The sequence below is a fragment of the Amblyomma americanum genome, chromosome 5, assembly GCF_052857255.1.
Source record: "Amblyomma americanum isolate KBUSLIRL-KWMA chromosome 5, ASM5285725v1, whole genome shotgun sequence".
Classification (NCBI taxonomy): domain Eukaryota; kingdom Metazoa; phylum Arthropoda; class Arachnida; order Ixodida; family Ixodidae; genus Amblyomma; species Amblyomma americanum.
Window position 1 is genome coordinate 201335627 of NC_135501.1, and position 24866 is coordinate 201360492.

The 24866-nt window shown below is 47.3% G+C and overlaps 1 protein-coding gene across 1 annotated transcript in view; it reads right to left on the reverse strand.

Annotated features, from left to right (window-relative positions):
* The window catches only part of LOC144133418 (beta-1,4-glucuronyltransferase 1-like), a 271081-nt gene that overhangs the window by 127570 nt on the left and 118645 nt on the right, over window positions 1-24866 (reverse strand). The window lies entirely within an intron of this gene.

The window sequence follows — 24866 nt, forward strand, 5'->3', positions numbered from 1 at the left end:
CCCATCTTCTGGCCTCCTTTTTCACTCTCTTCTTCAGTCATTCCTTTTCTGCGCACCCGCCAAATTCTCGCCGCCCGGAGGGAACGTTGCGAAGCAGAGGAAATGCGAGCGACGAGAAATCGGGGCCAAATTAGAAGGACGAGAGAAGAGGTCGAAAACGCCAAGACCAGAAAGAGGGAGACGAGCCGGAGGGAGAAATTCCTGGAAAATCCTCTTCGACGCGCACACTTCCAAGGAAAACCTCCGTTGTTCTGGCTTTGTTCCTGACCTCCAGCGGCATTCTCCGAAGTGCAGAGGACTGGGCGAAAGCGCCAGCGCATCGTAAGGCATCCGTTTTACAATACGTAAGCGCCCGAGAGACGACAGACAATTTGGATGTTGTATCCGAAAAGAAAAAAAAAGGCGAAAAATATCCCAAGACGGCTACGAGTGTGTAAAGCGAATACTGAGCGTTAGCTTTGGTGCAACAGCAAAAATAAAAAATAAAGCCGGGCGCTGGGCCGGGGAACACTTGTACTCATCCTTGTCCCGCGGTGGGATTCGAACCGACTACCTCCTGCAGCTGAGGCGGCCGCCCAAGACACAAAGCCAACCGCCACCTCCAAACCTGTATCTCACTCTTCCCTCTCCCACGTGGAGTTATCGAGTGTTTTACGGCAGGGTTCGGCGCCTCCTAGTTAACTGAAATAAAGATGCCCTCTCGAAAACTCCTCCTCCTCATCATCATCGTCATCATCGTCACCATCAGCCTGACAATGCGCACTGCAGGGCGAAGGCCTTTTCCCGGTCTTTCCAATTAGCCGTGTCCATTGCCAGTTGCGGCCACCGTATCCCGGCAAACTCGAAAACCAGATACGCCTCAAGTTATGCCCTTCAACTTCGCCATGCTTTACAAATTCTCTGCAATTCCTGTTTGAAGTAAGAATAAAAGGTTGAGGATTAAAGCAATCCGTCAGATGCAAAACAACTTTACGTGACAGCTGCTCAAGCACTGAAAACACGGCAAGAAAGGCTACAAGGTTTCCTTGAGGTGGCAGTAGGCCTTCGATCGTTCAGAGCAGCCGCGTGAACCCGAGAGCTCATGGCTCCAAAGGCCGTGGAGTTCGAACTTTTCTTTATGACCACGTGATATCCTCATATTACGCTACGCTACAACAGTGTGTTCCTGTAGTCGATGTCGTGATTAGGTTTGAACTTCGCAGAGATATTACCGGACTGAAAGAGCGTTTTTTTTTTTTTATCGGGTGTTACATTACTGTCCCTTGTCAAAAATACGCTGCGTTTTAACGCGATGTCTTCAAAGGTCCCGTTCGGCAGAAAGCCCGGCATGGGCGTGAGTAAAAAATCCTGATTGGTCGAAAGTGTACTGACGCAGAAAAGCGGCCTCGCTCGAACGAAGAAAGGCGGTCAAGCGCAATCGAACCGCTGTCCTTTGGGTCGAGAGCTGGCCGCGCTACCTTACACCACTGAGGAACGCTCATTCAGCGGAACAAATGGAGAACTTGTACGAGTACCTCACACCGCAGAGCAGGTCAATCGCATTACAGGAACACTTCCTTATTAGGCTCACTAATTAGCATCATCAATCATATAGAGACAATGATGTCTAATAAATTAGTATGTGAAGGCAAAAAGCCTGTCGATATCTGCGAAAGGGTACGTCAGCGGAGTCCCAAGCGACCGTAGGGACCCTTTAACGCAATCGCTTCATACCTTTTAGTGAATTTATGCGTCCCCTAAGCTTTCTTTGCATGGTTCTGTGTTTCAAATTCTACAGATGTTTACTTAGGTATTCATTACCGCTCTTCCATCATTCGCTGCAGACGTTACTAACGTGTTGGCGCCGAGTTCTAAGCTATACTGTGCACTGGGTGCCGTAGCCGTGCCGTTATGTGTTATATGGGTTCTGGTGCCACTTTTTACCCCCCTCAAAAAAGGAGTAGTCGGTCGGTGCAACTGTCACGCACAATCATTTCCTGATATGTTGCTTTAAATAAAAAAGCAAACATTACAAAAGGCAACACCTCCAGGACAGAGCTTCCCAAATCTCAGCATTCGTTCTAAGTATCAAAAAAGCCTCAGTCGTTTCGCGCAAGGGACGGGGAACTTAGGAGGAGGGGTTCCAGAGGGAGGGGAATGGGGGGGGGGGGGGGGGGGGGGGCTGTAAACTTCCCTGCGATCTCGGTTTTCAGTCGTTCCCTTTTGTTGCCGCTGCCGCTTCTACTGGGTCAATGTTGGTCGTAACGTGCGCACGGGCCCATTCTGGTTTTTTTACCGATCCACAACACATGTCAGGCGCGACGAAGATGCAAAAGCCGTTGAGCCTCGTTTCAGAAAAGAAATAAAAGTTGTAGAAATAACTAGCCGTCAATAAAGCGAGGGCAATTTCTTCAGCGCTGTCCAATCCCCCCTCTCCTCCCCAAGCCTTTTTTTCCCTCTTTCTGTGCCCCTCTCTCTTCGCCTTTCTGACTTTACTGCCCCGTTTTACGATCCGGGCGCTTTCTTTCGTGCAGCCTTCTTTCCATCGCTTCCGAATCCGAGCCCCCACGCAGTATCACTGGCCAGGCGGCGAAAGAAGAAGCGAGACCTTCGTCGCACGATTCCAAATGCCGCCCGCACCAACGCCCGCACCAGGGAGCAGGGACAGGGGTAAAAAAGGAAAGGGCGGAAATGCAAGCGGGTTATATCCTGCTGGCCTGCGCACGCTGGAGAGAGGGTACAATCTCGCGTGGCGTGTAGTCTATCCTCACGTCGAGGAGTATTTTTTTTCTCTTTAAGCCACGGTAACGTGATCGTTCGCCCGATGTGCGCAATGCAGTAAAAGTCAGGCACACAGAACTTCTACAAAGAAATGAATCTTTGCAGCGGCATAGCCACCAAGCTGGCAACGAATTCGGTGTGCGTGTGTACATGCATGCCAGTGAGTATGCCTGAGTGAAGATAGTGAGTCAAGTGAGGGGGAGAGAGTGAGGTGAGAAAAAATGAGTGAGTGAGTGAGTGAGTGAGTGAGTGAGTGAGTGAGTGAGTGAGTGAGTGAGTGAGTGAGTGAGTGAGTGAGTGAGCCAGTGAGTGAGTGAGTGAGTGAGTGAGTGAATGAGTCAGCGTGTGAGTTAGTGGGCGAGAGAGCGTGTGAGCGAGTGAGTGAGCGATTGAGAGAGCGTATGAGTGAATGAGTCCGCGAGTGTGTGAGTGAGTGAGTGAGTGAGTGAGTGAGTGAGTGAGTGAGTGAGTGAGTGAGTGAGTAGTGAGTGAGTGAGTGAGTGAGTGAGTGAATGAGTGAGTCAGCGTGTCAGTGAGTGAGTAAGCGTGTGAGTGAATGAGTCAGCGTGTGAGTTAGTGGGCGAAAGAGCGTGTGAGCGAGTGAGTGAGCGATTGAGAGAGCGTATGAGTGAATGAGTCCGCGAGTGAGTGAGTGAGTGAGTGAGTGAGTGAGTGAGTGAGCGAGTGAGTGAGTGAGTGAGTCCGCGAGTGAGTGAGTGAGTGAGTGAGTGAGTGAGTGAGTGAGTGAGTGAGTGAGTGAGTGAGTGAGTGAGTGAGTGAGTGAGTCATGAGTCAGCGTGAGTGAGTGCGATAAAGTGGAAACAGAGAAGGAAGTGAGTAAAAATGAGTGAGCGAAGGTGCAATATAGGTGAAAGGAGTGCGTGAAAGATCAGGAAAGTGAACGAGTCAACAATAGCATGTGAGAGGAGGAATGGATAAGTGAAAATGCAAGCGGATTCTTAGACGAGTCAACCGAGCGAGAGTGAACTACACACCGCGCGAGTAAGCGACAGCATGCGTAAGTGGCAGACTTACTCAGCTGTATGTGAACACGTGCGTAAGGATAAAGCAGAAAACAACACCTGCAGGCCGTCCGAATCACCAATCATGGTACCGCGGTTTCCTTTAAACCAGCTCAGAGGAGCAAGCACGCGTGAAGAGTTCATTAGATTCTTAGGATATCATCAGCGTGTCGTCGGGGTTACCATATGGCCGCAGTCAGAAAACAAATGAAAATAAATAATGATATATAGCCGCACATCTACCTTTACCGCACTATAAATAGAGCATGCCGCTCAATATACTACGCCATGTAGAACATGATTCTGGTCCCTCAGTATGAGCGTCACTAGCGCTGACTGACGTGCTGTATACGCACATCCTGGTTCATATGCAAACAAAACTATCGATCTGCAGCCAAATCCAGACTGCAACGTGCCTCACAATACTGATTTAATTGCCCGCTACTTTCATGACATTTCTTGCGAGCGCTGGAGTGGACGTACCGACGTCTCGCAGAAGCTAAGATAACGTTTTTTTTTTGTGCGCGTGTATGGGGGAAGTTGTAATTAAAAATATTACGAAGTTTAAACCAGATCAGCACATATTTTAAATGAACTGACTCGCACGTACTGCTGAGCAATGTGACGCCATGCGGGAAGGGGGCGAAAATGCAGTCCTGTGCAAGCGCATACTGGCCTGTTTATATACTGTGTGCTTCCGTCGGCGATACTTGAACGAGGCATTTCTACAGAGAAGCGTTCAGCCATCGTGTGATCCCTGGACCTCAAGCGGTTGAAAAACTGCGCTTGGGTTTAGGTTTATGGGGGTTTAACGTCTCAAAGCGACTCAGGCTATGACGGACGCCGTAGTGGAGAGCTCCGGAAATTTCGATCACCTGGGGTTCTTTAACATGCACTGACATCGCGCAGCGCACTGGCCTCTTGTATTTCGCCTTCAGAGAAATTCAACGTGATCAGTCCTTGTAGCCACTTTCGGGATACTTACGGATGGCTGCGCCATCTGGAAGCGGCTAATAAAAGTTGTAGTCATTAGCCGCAATTGCCGTCTGGAAACTTTCTTCTTTTTTTACTCTCAATTCATCTCTCGGACTATTATATCTACGGATTTCAGTTAATCCATCTATTTCAGTGGTTCCGTTCCCAGGCGGCTGCGCGTTCATCAACCATCTTGAAATCTGCAACTTGAACATAGTTTACGTTATTGACCATAGGAGCCGCTGCAATCCGTAAGCCCCCAGATTTTCGCCAACTCGGGCCGCCATTTTTTAATTCATGGATCGTAAGGGAAGATTCGCCGCAGGCAATATAAGGGCGTCTGCGTTCGCATATCTTCACTCTACACACGACGAAGCCACAGAGAAGAAACATAAAAGAACCACCTCGCTGCGAGCCTAAAGCCGACATCTGGAAAAGGCGACAGCTTACAGGGAGAAATACGGACAACATCCTCAAAGCGAGGTCGCCAGGTGCGCCTAGCGCGATAACAGTTGAACAACGGCCGCGCTCAGCTCCTCCCCCCCCCCCCCCCCGCTCCTTTCCAACGTATTCAGTTGGCGAGCGAAGACAGACCACCCTGGATGAATGATTCTGCTTAGAAGAGACAGCTCGTTGCCGTCGTCTTTGAAAAATCTGCAGCGCGCCGGCGGTCGACATCTTATCGGGAGAGACCACGCGAGATTCTTTGCACTCGGACGGCGGTTGGCGGCGCGAAATTATGGCTCACTCGCGTGTCCTCCTTTCCCCCCTTCGTTCCATCTCCCGCAGCCATCCTCCGACTCCTCAGATTGCTCACCTGCAATTACGGATTTGTCGGCTGAGTTCTAGACCACGACAACGAGGTGCTAGAAATTTCGGGGGCGCTTGCACTCGAGGAAAACAATTATTCGTTCCAACGCTCAACTGAGTTGCGGCTTAAGCACGATATTAAAGAAGAAATGAGGAAGGGGGGGGGGGGGGGAAAGAGGCCGAAGCGAGCCGAAGGTAATTCGTGGCAGAGAAACATTGCCGAAAAATTCCAAACATTCGCAAAAGCAATGTGGATGACATTTGATAAAACAGAACAAAAACATAGATTTCCTCTCTGTACACTTTCAGAAATATGTTTTCGCTATAGGATTAGCGCTCTCTACACTATACCGGGTGTTACGGTGAATTAACACTCAAAAATTTTCTAAAATAAGTTTTTGGGGTAAAAGTATGACTTTTGCAGCATAGTATCACCAATGTTGGCGGGCACCAGAAAACCGGTGAATCGCCTCAAGTAGTAAGTTGGTTAACTAATTTTTAATAATTAACTTTGTAACTAGTAGAGTTAGGCGCCTGGTTATAATTAGAGCTTTGTATCCGTCGTTAGTAATAGCCATATCAGTTTGTAAAGTTTGTAAAATTTTGAAAACACCATTTGCCCTCACCCCTGTGACTCGACAAAATATGGCTGCATCAAGCGAAAATACATGCGCTTTCGAAAGCATGCCGGCAAAGCAACCCCTCCAGTGCACGAAATAGGTCAAAAAAGCCAAATTTTGCGGAGCCGCAGCGCCAAGGGTACTAACATTTTCAAAATTCTAAAAACTGATATGACTATAACTAAATACCGGCTATAAATCTCTATTTGCAACCAGTTGTCTATCTCTGATATTTAAAAAGTTAATTATTAAAAATTAGTTAACCAGGTTACTACTTAAGACGATTCACTGATTTTCTGGTGGCCGCCAACACTAGTAATACTATGCCGCAAAAGCCATAATTCTACCCCAAAAAGACCATTTTTGAAAATTTTTGAAAGCGTTCGCTGAAACACCCCTCTATAATGAGAAAGGTTGGTCCCCGGTCGTAACGTTAAAAACTAATGCGCTAAGTTTTCCGACTCCCTGCGCTTAAACAACAGTTACGTGTTTAAATATATATATATATATATATATATATATATATATATATATATATATATATATATATATATATATATATATATATATATATATATATATATATATATATATATATATATATATATATATATATATATATATATATATAGTGAGAAGGTCACATCAGGTACGATGATCTTGGTTTATTTACCAACGGTCTCAGACCGTCCTTCATCACGGTTTTAAGATTCCACTTAAAACCCTGATGTAGGACTGTCCACCGTCTGAAACCGTTGGTAAATAAACCAGGATAATCGTACCAGTTGTGACTTTTTCACTGTGCAAGTTTTCACTGGCCCGTTGAGCAACCCCGACTGCTTCCACCCCCCCCCCCCCCCCCCCACACACACACACACACACACATATATATATATATATATATATATATATATATATATATATATATATATATATATATATATATATATATATATATATATATATATATATATAATCACAAAAAATTGAACAAACATAACAGGATTTAATTCACGACGTTTCGGCTGGAGAAACAGCCTTTTTGACTCTCGAAAAAGGCTGGTCCTCCAGCCGAAACGTCGTGAATTAAATCCTGTTATGTTTCTTCAATTTTTGGTGATTTTATATTATAATGACCAAATCAGCTGCCAGAAATCACTTTTGGTGTAATATATATATATATATATATATATATATATATATATATATATATATATATATATATATATATATATATATATATATATATATATATATATATATATATATATATATATATATATATATATATATATATTCTCATCCCTGCTAAAGCCTCCCTCCAAACTTGGGCATGTATGAATACATAGACGCACCCATCAACCACCGCTCCTCTTTCCTGTCGCCCCCAGCTCCTCGCGACGACTGCCGAAGTCAGGTCACCACGGAGCGGTGCTGAAAATTGTACGAGCAAACACTTCCTCTCCCATATGTCGTCGCTTTTCCGATTTCGAAACAGTTGGGGGGGAGCAACAGGTCAACACTCATACTCCTCCAGAGCTCCGAGGCAATCACCTCGTCTGCGGCGAATCGCGGTGCGAAAAAAATAAATAAATAAAATAACAAAGAGAAAGCGGTGCAGAAACAATAAACACACGAAAGAGCCCACATTTCTTCGCTCAGACCAGGCCATGGCAGGCAGGAACCGACAGAAGGAGGCGGCCCATAATGCGATTGAGTCTGGAACCGAGGCAAGTCGAGCCGAGCCGGGTCAACCTGCCGCACGACCTCTTCCTCTCCTTTCTGCCCAAGCTCCCCGGTTTCCCGGTTTCTCGAAACGAAAGTATTTGCTGTCACCCCGTTCTCCTACCTCGGGACTTCCCGCCGCCGCCTTCCATTTACATTCGCCGCAGATCTCCCGGGTGTTTCTTCGCATTTGCGTTTATATAAGGAACCCTCCGTTCGACCTTCGTAGGACTCCCCAGAGAAGGCGCCGGTAGGTCCGCTGCTTAGATCTGTACTCGGTGCCCGCAAAAGCGCGCAGCGTTCGCGAAGCTGGGTCTTTCGAGTCAGCCAATCAGGAGACGGCCAGTCGGCCAATCAATGCGCAGTGTTGCTTCGCTGCTACACGCCGCCTCCTATCAGTCTACGTCACATCGCCTACTATCCAGACCACAAGCAGACGGCACCTCTACAATCGGGTTATATGATAGTAAAGTGCCAACGACAGTTTCTACGGGAAAGGTGAAATAGTTTATTTATTTATTTCCTGAGTGGCTGGTTGATTTATTGATAATTATAATTTACCCGATTGGCCGATTGACCGGTTGATTAATTACTATTAATTCGATGGCTATATTACCCTGTTTATTAATTAATATTAATTCGATGGATCGATTAACCGGCGAATAATTAAATTATTCGAAGGGTCGGTCAACAGGTTATTCACTAATACTTCGACTGTTTGTTTGATTGATTGATTGATTGATTGATTGATTGATTGATTGATTGATTGATTTGATTGGCCTGTTAACTGATTGATTTTGCAAAATACATGCAGTGCGCCAATCCATCCCTACTTGCACAACGTTTATATTGCGGTTTCCTCGTAAAAACTGGAAGCAAATATGGTTTTGACACGAAAAAATTGTCACTCAGGACCACCCCCCATCTTTTTTCTTTTTTTAGTCAGCCTCTAAATAAATTCATATTCATGCAGCCAAGTCCCCGTTTCTTGCCCAAACTCGACCCAAACACGCAATTCACGCATCCCCAGCATTCCCGTGGCGTACACGAACAATCGCAGCGCCGGGCTTTTATCTCGGGACAACTCTGAGAAACATCAAGCATTCAATGTATATGTGTGGGCTAATACGTACAGAGATATGTCACTGTTCTTACACAAGTGCCGTTCGAGTATATATTTTCGCGAGTGCGTCTGAATAGGTGCCCCGCCGCGGTGGCTCAGCGGTTACGGTGCTCGGCTGCCGAGCCCCAGGACACGGGTGCGATCACGACTTCGGCGGCCGCGTCTCGATGGAGGCGAAACGCACGTCACCCGTATACTGTGCGATGTTAGCACAACTTAAAAAACATCACAAGGTCGGAATTATAGCGGTGCATCCGACTAAGTCATCCCTCGCAGCCCATGCCGCACTGGGACGTTAAACCACAAAAACCATACCGTATGAATAGGTAGTTTCAAGTCAGCGATGTGTCTTGTGCCTTCTCTACCCTCTCCACAGCGCCCGTTCAGTGCTCCGTCTTGCAGCTTTAAGCATTCAACACGTCCGGTGAGGACAAAAAAATGGCAGTGGCTTAACTTGGCTAACCCTGGAATTCAGCAAAAAGCAAGCACTCTTGCTAAGCGTCTGGGGCTCGTCCACGGCAGCTCCGCTACACGCTCGCGACAGCCATTCCATATATACCCACACGACCGCGTGGCTATGACGTGGTATCACATGGTCTTACGACGCCTCCAAAGGATATCATCATGTGGTTTCACATCACGACATCTGATGTTCTTAAGGTCAAAGGTCAATCCAAAGGTCAGCCAATGTGAACGATCAGAGCTCAAAGGTCAATTTGAAATCATGGGTCAAGGTCAAGGCTCAAGGGTTCGACACCGTAACTGAGCCACACGTGGTCATACACAGCTAACATGGTTAGGCTGAAGGTCGTTCAAGGTGATCCTCCGGCCTACGCGACGACTGCTTTACCTAGGGCAGTGAAGCTTCTCGCATCAAAATCCAAGCCAGACACTACGTAACGGCGCGAAGTAGCGACCGCCTCACCTCGCAGCTTCGCCAGCACTGCATGGTTTTGGAAGGGAAGAACAGAAGCGGTTCATTCCGTTTCTCGGTACCTGCATATATATATATACATAAGCGCGAACACTGGCAGCCTGACACTGGGAGAACGCCCGACCAAGGGCTAGCTCTGTTTGTCGTAAACAATGGGTCGACAGGTCGGCGGCGGACGCGGCGTCTGATTGAACCCCAGTCCAAGAAGCCTATGAAAACAACAGCCATGCTCTAAGGCAGCCCTGGGCTCTGTTTTCGTTCTCGCGTTCTGAGCACCTGGGCCGAGTCGACGCCGTATTGACCTAAGCTACTCTAGGTGGCACTGGCCAATCGTGCGTTGTTCGTCCAAGCTTCTCATACAACTGTCTTAAGCGCAGCCTCATATCTTTTGGGGGGGGGGGGGGGGGGGGGGCGTGCGCATGAGCAAAAACTCGCTTGTATCGAATCGATTATGCGACCATTCGTGATCAATACTTTGGTTCACCTATTGGGATGCAAAGCGAAATTGAACACAGCCCTGTTATAACGATATATCGCCTGTAACAAAATGATATTTATCGGCATGCAGCACTAATATTAGATTGGCACGACTGAATGTTTCCCATCTCAAATTAATTCACTTAGGCGTACAGATATGTCACATCTTACGGCAGTCAATAGATGGCGCATGTGCAGAATTGACCTTTTTCCATGTTATGAATGTTTTAAAGTAGCGCTAAGGTCGCAGAGAAAATAAGGTGTAAAACTAGAATTTCCAAAGGTAAGTGTTCAAAGCGCAACTTTAGTTATCGAATAAAAATTTAAAAAACACCTTGACAGCGAATCAGATGAGCACATTTCTCTGCCGCCGATAAAGCATTAGGTCCTCTCGTAATATGAGGTTACAACCCTACGTTTCAGTCGGCTCGCCTTACCACGACCGTTCTAGCATTTGCCACAAGCATCCCGACTAACACCTTGGCCCCGAAAAGGAAAAAGGAGGGTCGGCGTCATCAATGCGGGCTGGAACATGATAACAGCCAGTGATATCAATCCTGAGGGCAAATGTGACAGAGATATGAAAGTTACAGACGTAATGCATGTGAAAACACCGAAAAAAAAAATAACACTCACGTTTCTAGGGACTTCAAGCTATGTACACGGTTGAAAGATATCGTTCCAGTATGTTCGATGCATTTTGCCTTCCTAATGAACTGAAATAGGGGAGGGGGGCGGTTTTGAACAAAAACACAAGGATACCGCCTGCGTTAAACTGCGCAGCGAGCCCCTAGAGATGCAAGGACCCAGACGGTTGTGCCGACAGCACTACAAGTTGCACCTTCCACTAAAAACGCAAAGATCACATGCAAAAGCAGAGAAAGATGCTCAAACGACAATATACTTGACTTCTCACAGCCGGAGTATTCTGAATGAGAGTTTTAAGGAGTTCTTCCTGATTCTGTACTAAAATCTTCCTTGTTTCTCCTGCCTTCAAGTTTAACGACGCGCTGTCAACTTTAAGTAAAACAAAGCCGCGACAAACTTCGCCTTTAACGGAAAAAGTCCACAAAATGCTTCGTCACGGTAGTTCGCGCAGGAGACTAGACGAGACGCCATTCGAGACTTGCAACCAGAGAGCCATTCGCGACGTGCGTAAGAGCGCCTGAAACAACAGGCACGCAGAGCTAAGCTCGAAAATGCGATATGTCGAAAAAAAAAGAAAACACAGACAAGAAACAAGGACAGCGAAGCAACGGGAGCGTCATACATTCTTCTCGTGCGCTCCGGCAGCAAAGGAGAGCGCCAACGGTCGTTGTCACCGCGCGCGACTGCGAATTTCGCTTACCCTAATTCCGTGCAACACCAACGAAGCCGCGTGTGTAATAACGCAGGCTTGCGTCACTGTGCTACAGAGTACGATCGGTGCTTATTTAGCTTTGCTTTCGGAGCTGATATTTTTTATTCGGAGATTACGAGGAGTTCAGATGATTGCTGAAGATCTTAACCAGGTAGTGATCTGGAAAACTATTCTAGATGAGGGCGATAATAGTAACGTTAAACACTGACGCAAAGTTAGCTTTTCTTGGGCGATCTCGCGCACTGTGTTGTTCATATCCATGTTACGTCCATGTCACGTCTATATCGTGTCCATACCAATCTATGTCCTTGCCGTTTCGTCCTGTCACCAATGTTTTCTAGCGCTGTATTCCTCCATTCATACAGAGCGTATGCGCACACTCAATACACAAGCAAAATTTTCAGATGGTGCTTCCATACATTCCCACGTTCTCAACCCGTCCTAACAGGGCCTTCACTGCAGGTAACCCTGAGGCCGCGTTGACGTGACGAAGGTCATCGATTTCAAACACGCTGCATGCAAGTACGGTTGAAGTGCATAGACACTGGTGGGAACCGTATCAAAAAATGATCCGCTCCTGGGAAAGCGGACACATTAACCTGAATGTAAAATCTTTCAATTCCATCCATTAATTAAATATTTGCAGCTCAGCACAAAAAAAAAAAAAGGCTTCAACAGCCCTCGTACAACTTCGCATTCTAGGAACCTCATTACAAGCATTATTTGACTACCTGCAGGATCAGAGGCACGTAGTTTAAAAATGCTGCACTTAGAGGAATAAAGCGACGAAGCAAAGGAAATGTGTGAAAAACCCAAGATGATTCCACAATAATGACCGGATCGACGTAGTGAGACAATGCGAGTGCTCCGCGGGCTCGCGACGTCGCCTGCGAGCTCCGCCAAAGCAAGCTTCACAGCACTGCAGGCAAGTCGCGCGGCGAAACACGTAATCCAGGAGACGAAAGGACGGGTGCGCGCGCTCGAGGGGGGCGCCAGCTTGCGCGCGTAGGTTTTCGCGCGCCGCATTTTCGCGCGCATCGTCCGACGTTCTTCTCATGACGCAGAGCGAGCAGTGAGGGCGGCTCAAATTCATTATGCATTGCAATACGCCCCCCTGTTGCCAACGGAGGGGATCGTCATTTCTCGGAACGAAAACAAGAGCGTCGTGTATGCGCGTGTGTTTGCTTGAATACGGCCTCAGACGTGCTCGCGCACGCTTGATTAAGAAAGAGGAAGGAGAGCAGTGACTCCACTTTCTTCAGCTGGTTTTACAGCCACCGTAGGAGAAGAAAAACGCATCAGCATTAAGCGCACAGCAATAAACAACGAGGGGACCACGAAGAGGTAGACATGCGCATTATGTCACGAAAGCATTTGTTTACCGGCGCGAAAGGCACCTTCTCTTCTTTTCCTTGCCCTTTCTTTTATTTCACCATTTATTGTTCTTGGCAATGCGATAGACACGAGAAATAAGCGTGTTCACTATATTTCACTTTTATGTTCCTTGTCCTGGGCGCTATGCAAGCTACAAGCATCCTCCAGCCAACCTAACCGCCATCTTAACATTAAAGACATCTGTCTCTCTTTCTACAACGAAGTCTGGTGTCAACTGCAAACTGCTACATTTCACCTTGCCTCCTCCACCGTTACCATCCTACCTTGACCCTCCCAATTCGTTCAAAATGTGGGGCGGCCAAGGCAACCCCCATGAACTACTCGTGGGAATACCCCCAACCCATGGAAGTTCCCCCACACCCAACCCATCCCCTTCTTCATGGGAGGCCGCTGTGCGAGCTGCTCAACCAGCTGGCCAAAGATTAGTGGACAGAGCTCTCCGCGAAGCCCAGGCCCTCGGACTTTTTGACAAGTAGGAGCCCACCCTTGAGGATCTTTTGTTCGTTTCCTAAAATAAAGTTGATCCTCCTCTCTTTCGTACCTTGCTAAGAAGCTGATTGTAAAACCCGTAAAAGCGTCAGGAAAGTCCGTAAATAGCCTGTAATCTATGTTTTGTTACCAACCAGCAATTGTGCCATCACAGCTCATCATCTCAGGCGAATGATGACACTTGCTTCAAAGCGCACAACCTCATGTATTCGTACATCTACCGAGTTCAGATCAGCTCCCGTAGCTTTTGCAGCGCTGCCTAGCTTTAGTCAAGCAGAGTTGACATTGTATTGTACGAAAGCACGGGGCCGGTGGGAGAAAATTTAGCACGAACAGAACTCCTTTCGACGCCCAGAAGCCCCGCAATGAAGAGAGCGACGTCGAATCTCGTACCCCGCACACGTATAGGCAATGAACCGCCCTTACAATGTACGTTAACTTGGCTATATTTAAGGGCTCTCAAAGCGCAACAAAGAAAAAACTAAGCAATCATGCACGATCCCCCCCCCCCTCACATCTTTCAACACCATTCTCTTTTCTGATTTCCACGGTACCAGTGCCTCTCGTACCTTTCTCTGCAGGCAAAAGACAGCAGTCACGTGACTGGCTGAAAAGGTTAGCTGATTCATGCACGCGTGCGAACAAAAAACGCTTCTTACGTCTCATAGATTGAGTACACTAAAATACGAACCAAGTTTGGCTGCGACATCAGTGCACGTTAAAGATCCCCAGGTGGTCGAAATTATTCCGAAGCACTCCACTACGGTACCTCTTTCTTCCTTTCTTCTTTCGCTCCCTCCTTTATCCCTTCCCTTACGGCGCGGTTCAGGTGTCCAACGATATGTGAGACAGATACTGTGCCATTTCGTTTCCCCCAAAAACCAATTAACATAATTAGCATTAACAGTTTGGCTGCTAAACTTTCAGTGCGCAGTCAGCAGGTGTTTAATTTTTGAAGCAATAGCATTAGAGCCCAATAGGGCAAAAATGTGTCAACGGTCATAAAATTAGCCGACCGTCTAAGGGGAGGTGACGGTCCCAGAAGAGAAAATTCCCACTCATGAGAGGGAAGTGAGTTGACATAGTGCTGAGCAGTGGCTAACACAGTTGCGAACCTCAGCATGTGCCACCAGGACTGGGCGCGCGCCTATACTTCCTAGTGTAAGAGGAGCGAAGAAAACGACAGAGTACAGGATGCACTGCAATGCTTCTGGACAACTTTCTGTGGCTCTGCAGCCAAGGCTAGGCAAGAAAGAAAAGGAGGAAAGGCCTTTGTCCTAGTGTCGTGGGGACTGGTTAGTTCATTTTTCGGGCTAGGGGTACGGAGGGGTTAAGGGGAAAGTTGGAGAGACAGTGCGGGTTCGCTAGGGCTGAGGCAGCTCACTCCCAACGGCACGGGAACAAAGGCCCTTTCTTTCCTAGCCTTGGCTGCAGAGGCACAGAAAGTTGTTCGCAAGTATAGTCCGTTATACTCGTCGAGCAGTATTTCATTTTAAAACATTAAGTCATCCTAATCAAAACAAAGGTCCACAAGTCATGTTTAATTTATTGCAAGGCAATCTAATGAGACATGTATACAATCTATAGAAAGTTATTGTGCACGCACGCTCTTAAAGGAGAAGAATATAGGTTATGCAAACGTGCACTAGGCGGGTTTGCAACCAGACCTAGGCGGAGAGAAGTAGCTCTATATTGTCGAGTTGGTTACATTTCCTGGTATCACTGTTAGTCGTCTTTCTCTCAATTGCATTTCTGCGATTCGAGCTAATTCAATACGAAAACTCTTTCCTGCCCGATACAGTCATTGGTTAAAGAAAGGGGTTCTATTATGTTTCCTAAACATACATCAACCATTCGCTGGTACTAAAGGACGAGACAATGAAACGGAGTTGTACAATGTCCAATTCTTTTCTCCGCTTCACTTCCCGACTTAACCAAGATCCGCCGTACACAACAAAAAAATTGCGTTTCAAGCACATTTAAACCTACGCATGAAATTACGGTCGCCTAAAGCACATCGACAAGCCCTATTTCCGATGGTAGAGTACAGCTTACTTTCGTCGGCTGGTTTTGACACGAGTATCAAGCAAAGTGGGTTGTGTGTATTTAGATTTCAGCTTCGAAATCATTTTTTTTTTCTAGACGACGTTTCGCGCACAAGCTATGTAAGCCCTTTCAACCTGGCCTGTTAGTATCATGACTGAGGCGACTGACGGATAAAATATTTAGACTTCCCCCGCGGATTTCCCCAAAACGGTTTAAGTTCTGATTATGGCATACAATTACACCGACGCGTTTGCCCCAGAGAATTCAATATTTCTGAGAGAGCAACTGCGCCGTGAGTCTAATTACCGCTGCATGTTCGAAGCCACCTGTTTAATGGCTGCAGTCCCTGGACAGAACTGTCACACGCCAAGTCCAGGAGAGCAATATGACAAGGAACACATAGTCCGAACTCAAGAATCAAATTTGTCTTTACCTGAAACGGCATTAACGGGATTATGAGCGTCCATGTAAACTACTGAAAAAAGAACGGTCTCTTCTCACTCGCAAAATGGCAGTAGTGTTCGCTTTAACAGTACTCGCTCCTGTACTAAGCGGCGCTTTTATTTGCGGTACACAAAGGAAAATCCTTGCTCTTAGCTCTTAACGCTCACAACGACCTGCGCCGTTATAGAAGCACGAGAGGATTTAAAGCACCGCCTTTTTTTTCTGCGAACGCTAATATCATTTCTCTATACTTCTCGAACTTGTACATCCCGAATTTAATTCTTAAAGGATTTTCACGAAGCGCACGATCACGAAAGCAACAATTTTTTTTCTTTTGTTTTCTACGTTCCGCGGGCACCGATTTAATTCCCGCTCCAATGCGCGCTCCCTTATCTCTAGCGTAAAAAGCCACGCCGTGGCCGGCAAACAAGCCGGCAAATTACTCTGGCGGCTCTTTCCTCTCGAGCGCCCACTAAGCACCCGCTAACAACGCCGGACCCGGCTATGATTTAAAGCGCGTAATCTCGCAACTAATTTCGGGATTAACGGCGGCGGGACACAACTCAAGAGGATTAAAACGAAGCCGCGCCGGGAGAGTGAAGAAACGGATTAGGGGAAAACTTGGGGCAGCGCGTATACCTTCCTTTATGTGTTCGCTTTATTAATTTTTTCTTTAATACTCTGTACGAGAACCGAAAGCCGTGCTTTTCACTTTTTAACGCTTTCTCTCTATCTCTCATCCCACCGCCTTCACCGAAGGACGCGCCGCAAATCAAGACAGATTGCGACAGAAAAACAAAATTTCATAATCCCAGTAAAAAGCTTCGCTTCTTTCAGTTTTCCAGGGCACGCTTGCTTGTCATGGCTCTACAACCATGTTTTTTCTCAACTTTTTCAAACTGACGCTAAGGGCTCTAGGAGAAAGCGTTACATGTTGGGCAGGAGCTCCAGGCACAAATGGGAAAAAAAAACTACAGAAACTGCGCAATCAAAATGCATACTGAAATGTTTACGCTTTTTTTAATCCTCCCGTCAGGACTTAAATCTGGCTGCAGGCACAACCTGTCTTTCGCTACAGCCTATCGAAGCAAGACTTACCAGCAGTTGGTTAAAATTCGCTGCGCTATACTGATTCTGTAACGTCTAAAGATGCACTCCCCTTAATTTTAAAAGCGTTAGCTCTTATTCATCGCGTTTCTCGATTTCTCGTGGTCTGCTACCACCTCCCTTCGGCGTGAAATTATAAGTCCGAGCGGTGGCTCAGTGGTTAGGGCGCTCGGCTACTGATCCGGAGTTCCCGGGTTCGAACCCGACCGGGGCGGCTGCGTTTTTATGGAGGAAAAACGCTAAGGCGCCCGTGTGCTGTGCGATGTCAGTGCACGTTAAAGTACCCCAGGTGGTCGAAATTATTCCGGAGCCCTCCACTAGGGCACCTCTTTCTTCCTTTCTTCTTTCAATACCTTCTTCCTCCCTTCCCTTACGGCGCGGTTCAGGTATCCAGCGATATATGAGACAGATACTGCGCCATTTGCTCTCCCCAAAAGCCAATTATTATTATTACCCAAGTCCGAGGAATTAAAAATGGCTACCCCGATAGTAAATCGATATAGCAACACAACTGGTGATAGATTGGTGACGTCAGCGATATATCCAAGATGGCCGCCAATTGAAGACGTCACCAATAAATCCAAGATGGCGGCCGCCATAGAAAATCAATAGCGACCCAATTGGTGATTGATTCGGGACGTCACTGAAATATCCAATTGTTGATTGATTGTTGCCGTCACTTATAAATCCATAAACGTACAAATTCGTATTACCAACGGTGTACCTCACTTTAATCTCATTCATATCAATTCTAGTAAACCAAACAGCTAACACTTGTTACTTTAACGTCTTCAAGACGTTGGGGGCATTTTATTTATTTTTTATTCTGGTTTATTTCTGTATTTTATTCAATTTAGTTAGACACCCTGCGAACGAAGCAGCCGCGGTGGCTCAGTGTTGGTTATAGCGCTTGGCTGATGACCCTAAATGCGCGGGTTGAATCCAGGCCGCGGCGGTCGAATTTCGATGGAGGCGAAATTCTAGAGGCCCGTGTACTGTGCGATGTCAGTGCACGTTAAAGAACCCCAGGTGATCGAAATTTCCGGAACCCTTCACTCCGGCGTCCCTCATAGCCTGAGTCGCTTTGGGACGTTAAACCCCCTAAACAATAAACCAGTAGTACACGTGCAGATACGTGGGCCCTGCACATGAGCACGTGCACGTGTCCGACAGTGAACGTGGGCGCACACCGGCAGTTTTCGGTTACAAACAGATACGACAGCTATGCCACTTCCCCAGACCTATCTTCATAAAGTTGTCAACAGACAGTCTATAAACTGTATATAGACTGTCTAAACTGCCCACTGAAAATTTTTCAAGCCACGCGGCTACCGCTGTAGAGACGCTCTCAGATGCATAAGCGTCCACGGCGCGTTAAATGCAACGAGGGAGAATGGAGGTCAGACAGCTTAGAACGTACCACGAGAAGAGGTGCACAGGCGGGAAGTACGCCTGTCGGCTCGTCGTGAGGACACAATTTGCTCGCAGTTGCAGCGAGTCGCGCCACAAGGCGAGAGTGTCCACACTGAGATGTTTCCCAGAAAAGAGCTCCATGCTCTTCCAAGAACAGGGGTTCCGGGAAGTGAGCCACTTAAAAAGCGGCCCTGCAGGACTGACACCGACCACAAAGACGGCACCATCATCAACAACCAATGAAAAGTGTGTATGCGTGCCGGATGGGGAGAGGCGGACGGGTGGGGGGGGGGGGGGGGGGGGGGTCGTGTTTGAGTGAGATGAGATGATGACAGTTTTACGCACCGGTTTACACGTTCAGCCTTCATCTTGAAGAACATTCTGCATTTCTGGGCGTATAAAGAGATTTTTCAGCGTTTTTCTACATCTCTTTCTACTCCATTGCAGAGGTTTTTCTCGGCGTTGTCTACTCAGTTCGTGTGTTCCACGCAAAATAAATAAATAAATAAAAATAACGGCAGACAAGGAGCGAATTTTCAGGCGCCGCGCAAAGAAAACAAGCTAGGAGCTTTCAAAACCAACTGTGCCGTTTCATAAGCGGTTTTTCTCGTGAACCCGGGGACGCAAGCTTGGAGGTAAACACTCCTCTCTCGCTAGCTCTCTTTCTCTCCCCCGTACAATTTTGTTTTTGTTTTTGAATTTCGCGCCCGAAACGCCGCAGGTGGGATCTCGGAACCGCCGTCCGCTGTAAAGTACCTGAAATATTCTCGCATTTCAGGAAAAAAAAAGAATAAAGTATAAAGGAAAGTCGCCCAACTCGTTTTGTAAACGACGCGGCGACACAAACGCCATCTGTACGTGGTTCGCGGAAATACGACAAAGCAGAAGGTGGTGCAAATTGCGTCAGACTCGGTTGACGAAATTTTTGCGTAGAGTGGGTACGGTAATACAAAAGCTCACAAAACATGAAGTCGTCAACGCAAGTGGATGAGAATGTCGCCAGATAATATCATGAGCAATACACGCGAACAGATTACGCGCGAGACTGCGAGCATCTTATACAGCGACAAATACGGCAGCAACGTAATGAAACCAAAGAAAGTCAAAAGAGCTACAACTGGGGCTAGTTGGAAATGCATTATTGAAGGTATTGGTGAGCGCTACCAAAATACGGAAAGGGACGAACACGCAAGACAAGCGCTTTCTAACAACTGTTTATTATCTGAAGGAGCACGCCTATATACACATATTAACGTCAAGTCGTACACAGAAGAGGGAAGAGCACACTACGCTGACAAGAGCGATATGAAGGAAAAATATATACTAATAAAATATCAACACGTGCCTTTACAACAGCCGATGATTGCTATTCCTGAGGTAGTTTAATTCGGTTCTCCCTAGCATCACCGAAGGGGAGCTGATGCATTGGTTATCTGGAGCAACGTGCATAGCGAAAGCTTCGATAATTTCGCGTTCCCGTCTGTTTCTGGCCCGACCTATTACCTTGGTGTTGTTTAGCATCGGGGTGCATTTGCAGTGTGCGCAATGTGGTGCCAGGTTTCCTGATTTCGCTACTTGCTCGCATAATCTTTCGTGCTCTCTGAGCCTCTTGTTCAGGCATCTACCCGTTTGCCCTACGTAGGTTCGTTGACAGCTAAGTGGAATGCTGTAAATGACGTTTTCTTCACACTCTCGATAGGTGGTGTCGTGTTTGACGTTGCACCCAGGTTTCTTTTTGTGGTGTTCATTCTCGTTGACCTTTTTGCACATTCCAATGAGCTTATTGGGAGCTGAAAAAACCACCTCAACTCCGTACTTGTTCGCTGTCTTCCTTATTCTGTGGGAGATGTTGTGAATGTATGGCATCACAACGGGGCGTCCTTCATAGCTCGGTTTTTTATTCTTATCGGACCCAGTAACTTCCCTTAGTAAGCATTCTGCAATGCCGCCAAGTAACTGCTCAGGATAGCCACAAGCCCTCAATCGGGAAACCTGTTCAACAATTCTGTGACTAATCGAGTGGGGGCATGATTTTTTTATAGCTAGTTTTAGGCAAGAAGTTGCTACAGCTCGTTTAACCATTTTTGAATGACCAGAATCAAATCGCAACAGCGGTTTTTTTGCCCTGGGCTTATAAGCCCAGCGACAACCACACAACCACACAACCATCTACATCGTATCACCCATGGGCTAAAAAATGTGGCAAATAGATATAAGGTTTATGTAGCAATATCGGCTCCCAACAAACTAAAACAGTTGTGTCCGGCGATCCAAAGGGAGAAGGAACGGTCGAGAAAAAGGAAAGGTTGTGGCACCGAGCACAGTTACAAGCTCGTCGCTTGTCGCAAAGGAGTTGTGTACAAAATTCCACTCTCCTGCGGAGCCCAGTACATTGGGCAGACAGGACGATGCCTAAATAAAAGGCTACAGGAGCACAAAAATAATCTGGAAAATGACAAGGAACTTTATTACTTGGTCAGGCACTGCAAAAAGTGTGAGGTAATGAAAAAGAAAAAATGCACGGCCATCTGGCGTAGCACGACGGTGCTTTATACGCACAGTGAACAGACCACGCGGGAATTAATGGAAGCCTTTTATATCAGTCAAGAGACCAGTTGTGTCAGCACACCGTCAGTCATTCTTTGTGACAAGGAGATAGCCTTTCTTGGTGGCATTTGAGCGTCGTATGCATCTCTGCCTCTTGTTTTATCGCTTTTAGTGTGACATGTCATGTACTTTGTCTATGTGATTTGTTCTTTATAAACACCAGGTGTTGCCTAATAAACTTTAGTTGAGAGTCAGCGCCCGTCCTGTGTCCTCCTTCATCTTGTCCTACGTTGTTCGCGCTGTTTTACTGAATAGCAGATTGCATTCACACACTATTCGAACTTCCGGACGTTTCCACACCCCTACTTTCCACGACACAGTCTTGGAAGGAGCGCGCTACAAATTTTACAACCCCGGCTTCAATTTCTGTTTCGCACTCGTAAAAATTTTTCGGTAATTTTAGGTGAAGGTGTGGAGCAAAAGTTCGCAAAAATTCGATTTTGTAGCAGTATATAGCAGTACTTGCCATCTGGCGCAGTTTCGAGAAATTTGCGCAACAATTCGCCCACTGTGAAAGTAAAGGCCAATGTTCTTTTAAGACGGACTAGCCTGCACAGCCCTGCTTAACAATGTACAACAGTCTACCCAATTCGACTGCAGCGCTAAGCAACTAATCCTGGCCAAGACAATATATTTTACATGCATTATAACGTAATGAAATGTGCAATAATTTACGTAGCCTAACACCATGTCTCGGGCGTTTCAACTGTCGACCACTACCACTCACTGGCCCGTGCCGCACTTTGTTGTCCTTACTTGAACTACCACAAGAGAATGACATGTCACTAGCCTGAGAGCGGCCCAAGAAGACGGCCCATGAGGACACTCCGGGAAGACAGTTCACGAGTATAGCCCAGCATAGCAACCCTCTAGGACGCTATACAAAGACAGTTCAGAGAAACGACCCTTTTGGGACTGATTACTTGTTCTATGAAAAAAACTGCCCGACTAAGCCCATGACGCTCGCGCACGTCGATAACAGCGAGGACTGCCCACAGCGCATTTGTTTGCCCTGCAGGACTTAATTGTGGACGATCCATAAAAATATATCGAAGACCATGACGGTGAAGACACAACACAGGGAACGCGAGATGACAAATGACAGCCTGCAGAATTTAAGCGTTTAGTCTGTCGTTCGCGGTCCCTCTTTGGATCTGCGGTACCTGCCAAACCTAAGACGTCATTTGTTAACTCACCGGCAGGAGGCGTATCGCTTCCATTGAAGTGCAAGACCCGAGTCGGTCAAACAGCAGCTTCAAGGCGTCGAGAAAAAAAAAGGAAGACAGCCGGTTTGAAAGCAAATTTCTGCATCCGGATAGCAGTCGCCACTTTAGCAAATAAAAAAGCAAAATCCATGACACGACTACCCAATTTCTGCAGAGCAGACGTGAGTCTACCAAACCGCTACTTCCACCCAGAGAGGAACGTCACTTTCGAGACAAAAAAAAATATAAAGAAGTTCCTCAGACTGCGCTGTTCACCTCAGACGGTAAGCAGTGGCAATAGCAACTAGGCTTGCCATCGCTTGTAAGCAAGTGTCACGGGCACGAGTTACGGCGAAGAGGCGCTAACAACGCGAGAGAATTCTACGCCTACGCAGTAAAAAGAAAAAAAAAGCGTCGCTGTATCTTCCAAGCACCGAGCCCGTAGTACGTCTCGGGTGTGCCGGGGACATCCTAATCTTCCTACCCTTCACCCTTTTTCCGGCAGCAACCTTAGCTTACTCGCACACCTGTCCCTTTTCCAGCAAGGGGACCCGGTCAGAATGAGCAGTTCCGGGCGTCACGAGAAATCTTAGCATATACACACGCTCCCACAGAAGAAGCTTAGACCCGGATGAAAGGCATTGCCCAAGAAGAGAGGTATGACGCTGAAAAGACCTCACCGTGCGACGGGCGACAACCTGGACCTACGAGGCACCGAAAGGGGGGTTTCCATAGGTACGCGAAACGCGCCGCGGTATATATTAGGCGACGTCAGGTAGAAAAGACGCCGACGAATGAGGGAGAAAGCGAACGCTTTCCCAGTGCTGACGCAAACTGCTTAGCTCTGAAAAGAACCGCGTTCGAAAAGAAAGAAAGGGGGCAAAACCGGAGATGAGCCGGGCGCAGACCAAAACGTGATAGGCACGCGCCCAATTCAGAGGATTCCGAAAGACGAACTGGCTTTCCGGGCCCCAAAGGCAGCCGGAGAGGCAGGCACTTAGCTAGCAGTATCGGGGCGGAAACGGAAGTGGCGAGAAAGGAAGTAGAGAGCGAGAGCGTTGTAACAAAGCGAGGATGAGGGGGGCGCTTATAGGAAAGGGAGGGGGCAGGCAGATCAGACAAGCTGGGAAACTCCGCGTCACAAAGTGACTAGTGAAAGGAGCCACTGTTCAGGTGCTTACGGATGGCGGCGCCATCTGCAAGCGGCAAATAAGAACTGTCGCTACATGTCGCCATTATCTTCTGAAAAGCGTCTTTTTTTATTTATCTCTTAATTTATCTCTGGGACTGACATGTCTATGAATCTCTTTTAATGCATGTTTTCATTCGTTTTGTTGTCATGCGGTTGTGCGTTTATCAACAGTCTAAATTCTTGCATCTAGAACACAGTTTACGCTATTGACCATGGGTGTCGCAACAATCCGTAAACACCCGACTTTCGGCCAACTCAGACCGTCATTTCTTGATACATGCACCCTACTTACGTAAAGTTGCGCAAGTGGTGAGATTGAAGGGGCAGGTGCGTCCGACAACCCTATTCGAAAGGCATCAGAAGAGGGGCGAAATAAAGGTGAAAGAGGGAGGGGCGTGGTTATGAGAAAAGGAAAGGCGTAGTAACTGCGTCGCACCAAATGGACACCTGAACCCCGCCGTCAGGCACGGGATAAAGGAAGGGATGAAAGAGGGCGGAGCCCTGCCGTCAGATGCACCTCATCGGCCAAAATAAATTCCAGGCAACAGGTCAGGGAAAGAAGGTTACAAAGAGCGGCGGTAGGCAGACACACGATGAGAGGACACATCACCACAGAACTCGCCAGGACTGAACAAAACAATGCGTAAAGCACGCCGAGCAGCAAAATAGAAACAGGAAAGGAGGCGAAAGAGAAGAAGGAAGAAAGAGAGAGAGAGAAAGGCGTGACCGAAAGGTCGTGAGCAGCCACAGGCGAGCATAAAGGGATGCTACGTCGCCAGCCGCTTGGAACGGAACCTTACGTTTCGCCGACGTCCGGGCTAGAATTCGGCGGCGGGGGTAGACGCTGAGCGGTCCAGACAGCACAAGGGAAGCTCTAAATTATTCCGCCAACAAAAGTTCGGCCCGCCGGCCAAGAAGCCCGCTCCAGAGAAGAGGCCGACAGGGTAGAGGCGGAAAGAGAGAGAGAGACAGTATATAGAAAAGGATCGCGACACCTTTGCATTGAATGTATAAGCAGAAACCAAGGGTCCAAGACACGAATGTAGCAGAGCGCCCCTTGAATACCGGTACTCCCAGTTAAGCCATTCAGGAAGAAAAAGTGGGGGACGAGGGGGTGACGAGGAAAGGAGGCGGCTAATACGGCGATAAAGAAAGCAAGCAA